Here is an 8,561-nt window from a genome sequence, read left to right on the forward strand (position 1 = left end):
CCATAAACTACTCTGCTTGAGCCAAGGAAGTATTAACATGACCTTCGAATGGTAACACACTCAATAAACAAGCACTTGGCTACTCCTTTTCAACATTCTCAGCTTTAGAGCTTCTTAATATTATGTTCTCTTCTTTTAAAATGTAGTTAGGAGAGCAATAATCTAGATCTGTTTGACACTACCAGAGGGAAGAATAAGCAAATAAGGATTATGTTGGCCAAGTATTGGGTTTTGTTCACATTGCCAAATCTGGGTTTGTGCACAAATCCACATAAAAATGTCCAAAACTAATATAAAATAACCTCAAAAGGATATAATGTAAACCTAGGACACAAACCAAGCTTTAAGCAGAAAATTGGTTCTCAAAATTTTTCCAAATTTTCTTTTTTAAATAATAACATAACAATAGTCAGGTGGGTTCCATTTCACTTAACTAGAATAGGTTTACATACTATCGTATTTGAAAAAAAAAACACAAAAAACCACAACTATAAGCATTAAAAAATGATAGAAGTCATGGATAATTTTACCCTTACACATCAGACCATTACTTTTAGAACTTCTGGAAAAGAAAAGAAGCATTCAGCATTCCTCAATCACAGCTTGCGTTGCAAATAATGAAACTTCTTATCCAAATGGCATATTTTCTACATCCAGTAATGCAATCCTCTTCACAAAAGTAGCAGGCATAGTTGGAAAAGCTATAATACCAAGATCCTTCTCATGTAGAGTTTCGGGATCCAACAAGTCTATACACAGAATAATTATCTAATTTTTCACAAATTCTCCTTTTCATTCGTGTTGTGAATTGTGATGGCCCAAGCCAGGCAAATACATGAGAGTGATAAATTTCAATTTTTCTTGGCAGCCTAACCAGGGACTTTTTTGAACAAAAAGTACACCATGCCTGGTGCAACCAAAAAAGAGGCTAAAACATTTTCCAATTGCACAAAAAAAGAAGTTTACTCTATGATTATGATTCATGCAAACCATACTATCTCATTACCCAAACAATGCATATCTCACCAAAACAATTCCCCGTTGTCGAAGTGACCATATGTAATCAAAGCCAAATTTTCCTAGTACAATTCAAGATATTCTACTTGCAAGTCATCTCCAACAGCAAGTGGTAGTGTGATCCAATGGGGTGACTAAATAAATTTCTACGGGGAGTGCCATCTCTCTGAATTTTTCTCCACTGGCATCAAATGACATCATTCTAGGCAAGGAAGTTGATTTTGTTGCTCTGAACTTAAAAACCATCAACTGGACTAACTAGACTCAACGCACAGCTCTATCAAGGGGATTACAAAACGATATGAGGTCAAGCACAAATATTTTGAGTTTCTTACCATATCAAGTACTTACTCAAAAATGACTACACAGAAGCTAGTTACCACTTACCAGTCACTATTTCGTGCTTTGGCTGTCCATAAACAATTCAAAAACAACCCACCTCTACTGTACTTGACATCATAGTTCGTTTTTTTTTTTTTTTTTTTTTTAAGTAATAAAGATTTATTGATATAAAAATAGAGACACCCAAGTACCAGGGAGTATACAGGGGTGTACAAATCAAATACAAGGGTTGGTGTTCTTAACATCATAGTTGTCCAATTGATACTTGAAAATCAAAATAAATGGTGAGGATAAGATTAGTCAATTTGTTGAGAGAACAAGTTCATAAAACTAGCATCCCGTGTTAAAGAACTACACCAACTAGCATAATCTGCCACATTGTTATGGGGATTACAGAAAGGTTAAAAGAGCAAAGCATAAGGAAAGTCCAAATTTACTCTTGTAGAAAATAACATAACAAATAACATAAATAGGAGCCGACATAGATTTTTTCACCCAAAAGTACTCTTTTCTGCTTTAGTTGGCCACAAAGGAGACAACGAAAACATGGTTTTTGGTGCAACGCACATTTGCATAGATCTGGATGTATATTCTATCAAAAACAATTGGAAAAGATGCAACTGTTAATAGTAGCATCCGATAGAGATTAGAGATGGAGAGTTTAAGAATCAGAAGTATTGTATCTAGTTCAAGAATCAAGATGGTGAAACCAAGAACACGTACATAGAACCAATTTTAAAGTGTGTGCAAGAAAAAGGATGACTATTTGATGTCCATGTAAAAGGCCAAATATAGTACCATAAATATTCTATTTCATGGATGTTAACTTAAAACAGAGATATTTGCATGCATCATTAAAAATACTTATTAGTTAATTTAAACTCCCACTGATACCTGTCTCAATGCCAAGGAATTTGAGAAGCTAACAAGTGTACATGCCCTTAAATTCTTCTTGTCCAACAAAATGAAAGTTCAGGAAACACATTTGATGTAGCTCAAAACCTAACAGCTAATATGCCTTTAGATTCTTCCTCTTCAACCAAACAAGTTTAGTGAAACCATAGCATGTTTCTTTAGGATAAAAAACACAAAAGTATTAACAGAAACACAACATTTACGCAGCTAAACTAGTTGATCCATATCCAACGAACAAAAAACATGTGATTGAACTCATCTAAGCATGAGATAATAGCATTCCTTATCTAGATAAATCTCTCAGAAGCTAAAGATATGATAATATAGCAGGATCACATATCCTAGGACAGACAGACTCGGTCATATAAATTATCTTCTTAGTGCCAATATTAAGGGTAAATATACAACAGAAACAAAGAAAAGACCATCCTGCTTGGGCAGGGGAAGTAAGAACAAGGCCTTGGATAATATAGCAGGATCACATATCTAGGGACAGACTTTCTTTTACTATTGTCAATATTAAGGTTAAATGTACTACTGAGACAAACAAAAGGCCATGTAGGTTGAGACAGGGAAGTAAGAACAAGACCTTGGAATGGCAACATGCTTACTAAGGACTTCACTTCTAATATGCATGCCACCATCTGCTTAGTAAGACACCATGTTTGCTCCATCAAGTAAAGCAAGGCTCTCCATGAAAGTAGCTACACATGAATGACTTTGGATATCAGTATCCTTTTCATGTAGAGTTTTTGTGTCAACTAAAACAACCTTGTCTGCTCGATTGTTGGGCTGGCTACAGCGAAGAAAAAGTGAACCATACATGGTGAAGCCAATGCAAGCAGATATTCTTGCAAGTGGTACAACAAAAAGTTGATTCCAAGACTCAAGCACGCCATACTCCCTCATCACCCACATGGAGTAGTGGTAGCCATGTTGTTCACTTGTCCCAAATGTAATGAAAGCCAATTTCCCCTTGAATAATGCAAGACTTCTCTGAGATCTCCTTATTGACAAGGAAGCATCAGGCATTACTAACGTTCTAAATTTCTCACTATTGACATCAAATGACATAATCACTTCACCCTTGTGCTCCTCTTCTCCTTCTAAGACAAGTGAGATCCAGTGCAAAGCTCCACTAACCAATGGGATTTGAAAATTATTATCAAATACCGTAACATTGGTTCTCAATGACATCCCAACCCTTCTCCATGAATCCGAACTTAATGTGTACACCTCAATCTCGTCAGGCATAGACGGTGGCAATCCCTTTGGAAGATTACACGAAATCCTCACAACCTTGTAATCATTGTTCTCCGAATCATATGCAAATCCGAGTCTAAACCAATGACAACCCAACCGTCCTAAGCGAGAATCGGCAACCTCTTGAATTTTCTAATGCTGGGGTTCCACAAATATATAACATTATCAAAAAGGTTGAAATTTCCAATATAAGCAAGACACAATAACCCATTGCAGGAACCTACTATTTGGACAGACCCAAAAGGAAAATCAAAGGGAACATCAATCTCAGAAATCCTATCAAAGGTGCGGTCCAAAGCGACCGTACAAACGCGTCTGTTAGAAGAATCCATGGCACGTGTATACCATGGCATGTGTACGATATAACCATCACCATTATCATTATCAATATCATGAGCAAAGTTATTAAGGTGAGTTGAGATGAAATAAGGGGTGGTGATTGAAGAGTCCCAGGATTTGCAAACGCACCTGAATCTTATGAGTGATTTGGCAGGCAGCCTCGTCAGGATGTTGTTGAGTACAATGTCGTGTGGGAGATCATTCTTCCTTCGTCGGAGGATCGGTGCTTCTCTCGTTTGTGACATTTTTCAACGGAAGTGTTGACACACAGAGACAAGCTCAGGGAGACTGCTACTGCTGGGCTTTAGGTTTCTTTGATATTCTAATAACAAATCTTCTTCTTTTATTTTATTTTATTTATAGGCTCGTTAGGTTTTTTGTTCAAGATTTTTTGGGCCAATTTTGTGAATTTTGGGCCCACTATCCATAAGATTCGCCGATGAGTATTTTTTTTTTTTTTTAGCGGGGTTATAATGCAATGTTCACTGTTTGTAGAAATAAAACAAAGTAAAACTAAGACAATCTACCTTCAGGTGGAGGCGAGAGCTCCAAAGAGGTCTCTTGTTGACATTGGATGCAAAATGCTTAATTCGTTTGCGGTCTAATAACAAGATTGTAGGAAACTTCTCTTCCAATTCGAGCAAAAATCACCTCACTATGTGTTTAGAGAAACAGACCAATATGCCGATCCATTGGAAAAATTGGGAGCAGCCTAAACTAATCTCATTTTCAAAGCACAATCTTCCACAAACGTGTCTCCACTATTCTTTCTATCTTCATTTTTATTTTTGTTTTTCTACCTCTTCGTTCCATAACATATCTCTCTCTCTCTCTCTCTCTCTCTCTCATCACCAGCGGAGAAAAAAGGGTAGAGAGAGTTTGCTCCACCATCACTTGTTCTCCTCTCCACCTTTAAGAACATGCAACCTAGTCACCTATATGGCTCAAATTGGCGTTCTCCATCTTTTTCTTTTTCATTTTTTGTTGTTGTTCTGATTTGATTAGTTTTATTTTATATAAAAGATTGTGTTTTCCCTTTGTTTTGATTTAGAGGGTCGTTGGAGCATCATTTGTGGTTATATTCTTTAAAATACAATTGATTTTGCACTTCCCGATGCTGTTAGAGATGCTCTAATATGGCCATTAAAAGAGTGAAAAATGAAAAAATAACTTCTTTATATTATATTAAATAGGTATATAGTACAAGTTAGTGTGTTTTTGTATTATGATATTAACAAGTGACAAGTAAATTGACTAACACGTATCTTAGCTCAACATACTAAAAACATTTTAAATTATGAAAATTGGATAGAAGACTACCCAATGATGGAGTCAGTTCTTGCCAATGATGTAATACATTTCGCTAGTGCTCAATAAAATTTCAAGCTTCACATTAAATATATATATATATATATGTTGGGCTAACACGTATCTTAGCCCAACATAATAAAAACATTTTTTATTATGAAAATTGGATGGAAGACTACCCAATGATGGAGGCAGTTCTTGCCAATGATGTAATACATTTCGCTAGTGCTTAATAAAATTTCAAGCCTCACATTTAGATATTGAATGTGAGAATATTTTAATGTACTTTATTAATAACTAATAAGTACTATGCGAGAATCAATTCATTTTAAAAAAAAATTGGAATAATTTATAATGAAGAGATAAACTAATAGTACTTTATTAAGATTAATTAATGATAAATTAATAAAAAAATAATTCATGAACTCTAATGGTGTACCAAATAGGTCTTTGGCCTAGGCCTTGTAGTTCAACCTATACTTTTATATATTTTTAATGGACATATCTAGGGTTCAAATTTCCTCTTTACACTATCAAATTATTAATAAATAAACAAAATCCTTTTGTTAGTGTTCTATCAACACAATAAAAAACACAATCTGTCATAGGTAGAACTCCCACATCCAAACTACCATTTCCAAATCCCTTCATTGAGTTATCACAAAAATCCATTCAAATGAACTCATAACCCTCAAACGGCGACACTAAGATGGATTGGCTATTTGAAGATTCAAACAAAAAGGAAGAGGTTTAAGGGTGGGATAGAGTAGAAAAAAAATGTTGATTTTTCCCCGGGTTAAATTGGTGATATTTGGTAGCATTTTTGTGAAATAAGCAAGTGTGAGAATGATATCTTGTTTCCCCTTTCTTAATAATTAAAGATGGATATGTTCAAGACTATATTAAAACACAATATGTTCTTCATTTGTTCAAATTAGTAGTGGAATCAGCATAATAAATTCCTTTAGGTTTAGAGAATAGGAATCAGTATATTGTCATAAGATAACCAATTGTGCAAAACTTTTGTTATTGCTGAAGGCAAAACACAGCAGAGCTGTGTATTTAGGCTTTTCACTTGTCACCTATAGGTCCCATACGAGATACAAGCTAAAAGGAAAAGGTTAAGAGTAGGATAGAGTAGGAAAAAAAAAAAATTGTTGAAGAGACCCTGGTACTTCAAAAGCTCAGAGGAACCAAGACTCGTTTATGACATTGTCTTTTGTTTGACAGTGAAAATCAATAAGTTGCGTTAGGGGGACAATTACGATATTCAAGGGAAGAACGCTCATTCCATATCCATATAGGGGTCTTTGCAACTTTCATATCAATATAGGGAGTTCTGCAGCTATTGACGAAGTAAAAGATTCAGGATTGAATTTGTTATATTATAAAATTATAGGAAAATATTGGGAAAAAATGGTCGAAAATTGTAAACCAACCCTTGTAAGCCAATAACACTTTGTTTGAACTTTGAAGTACTATGCCTAGTGATGCCTCGCTCAGAACCATTTGTATTAGTTCACTTCAGTACATAAATACCGGATACATAATTATTGAGTCTAATTCAAAAAAAAAAAAAAAAAAACGTGCTAATGTTGACGATAAACTGATAAACCAAGTAGCTTGAGCCAAGGAAGTATTAACATGACCTTGGAATGGTAACATGCTCACTAAACAAGCACTTGGCTACTCCTTTTCCACGTTCTCAGTTTTAGAGCTTCTTTTATTCTGTTCTCTTCATTTTTTTGGAAACAACAGAGCTATAATCTAGATCTTTTTGACACTACCAGAGGGACACATAAGCAAATAAGGATTATGTTGACATTTCCAAATCTGGATTAGCACACGACAGCCATCCACAAAGAAATAACAAGAACTAATATGAAATAACCACAAAAGGATAATGAAAAACTAAGATACAAACAAGCTTTAGCAGATAATTGGTTCTCAAAATTTTTCAAATTTTTTTAAAATTAATAACATGACAATAGACATGTGGGTTCCATTTCACTCAACTAGAATAGGTTTAAATCCTATCATATTTGAAAACAAAAAACCACAAGCATTAAAAAATTATATAAGTCATAGATAATTTTACCCTTCCACATCAGACCATTACTTTCATTCCTTTCGGAAAAGAAAAGGAACATTCAGCCTTCCTCAATCACAGCTTGAGTTGCAGATAATTACACTTCTTATCCAAATAGAATATTTTCTACATCCAGTAATGCAATCCTCTCCACAAAAGTAGCAGGCATAGTTAGAAAAGCTAGAATACCAAGAACTTTCTCATGTAGAATTTTAGGATCCAATAAGTCTTTACACACACACACACACAATAATTATCCAATTTTTCACAAATGCTCCTTTTCATTTGTGTTATGCGGTAAATACATGAGAGAGTGATAAATTTGAATTTTTCTTGCCAGCCTAAGCATGAACCTTTTTGAACCAAAAGTTACACCATGCCTGGTGCAACCAAAAAAAGGCTAGAACATTTTCTAATTGCACAAAAAACAATGTTTACTCTGTGACTATGATTCGTGCAAACCATACTGTCTCATCACCCAAAAAATGCATAGCTCACCCAAACAATCCTCAATGGTCGAAGTGACCATATGCAATCAAAGCCAAATTTTCCTCATACAATTCAAGATGTCCTACTTGCAAGTCATCTCCGACGGCAAGCGGTAGTGGGATCCAATGGGGTGACTGAATAATTTCTGCAGGGAGTGCTATATTTCCGAATTTCTCTCCTAAGCATGTTGATTTTGTTCCTAAGTTTTTTCTGCACTTAAAAACCATCAGCTAGACTAAGTAAACTTAACACACCACTCTATAGAGGGAATTACAAAAGGATAAAAGGTCAAGAACAAATATTTTGTGTTTCTTATCCTATCAAAGTACTTACTCAAAAATGCCTACAAAGAAGCTAGTTACCACTTACCAGGAGCTATTTCATGCTTCCGCCGGCCATAAACAATTCAAAAACAACCCACCTCTATTGTTCTTAACATCATAGTTGTCCAATTGACACATGAAAATCAAAATACATGGTAAGCATAGGATTAGTCAATTTTTTTTAGAGTATAAGTTCATAAAACTAGCATCGCATGTTAAGGAACTCCGCCAACTAGCACAATTTGCCACATCGTTACTTATGGGGATTACAGAAAGGCTAAAAGAGTAAAGCTTAAGGAAAGTCCAATTTTACTCTTGTAGGAAATAATATAAACAATAACATAAATAGGATCCGATATATAATTTTTCGCTCATAAGTACTCTTTTCTGCTTTAGTTGGCCATAAAGGAAACAATGCAAACTCAGTTTTTGGTGCAATGCACACTTGCATAGATCCAGATGTATATTCGATCAAA

The 8,561-nt window shown here is 34.9% G+C and overlaps 1 long non-coding RNA gene across 1 annotated transcript; it reads right to left on the reverse strand.

Moving 5' to 3' along the window:
- Positions 1 to 1,680: 1,680 nt before the first annotated feature.
- Positions 1,681 to 4,119, reverse strand: LOC136070713 (uncharacterized). The gene is made up of 2 exons (XR_010631958.1): positions 4,006 to 4,119; positions 1,681 to 1,951 (listed from the first exon to the last, which is right to left on the reverse strand). It is a non-coding gene; the product is annotated as an uncharacterized LOC136070713 (long non-coding RNA).
- Positions 4,120 to 8,561: the final 4,442 nt, after the last annotated feature.

This window comes from Quercus suber, unplaced genomic scaffold (genome assembly GCF_002906115.3).
Source record: "Quercus suber isolate HL8 unplaced genomic scaffold, Cork oak 2.0 scaffold_14, whole genome shotgun sequence".
Taxonomy (NCBI): Eukaryota; Viridiplantae; Streptophyta; class Magnoliopsida; order Fagales; family Fagaceae; genus Quercus; species Quercus suber.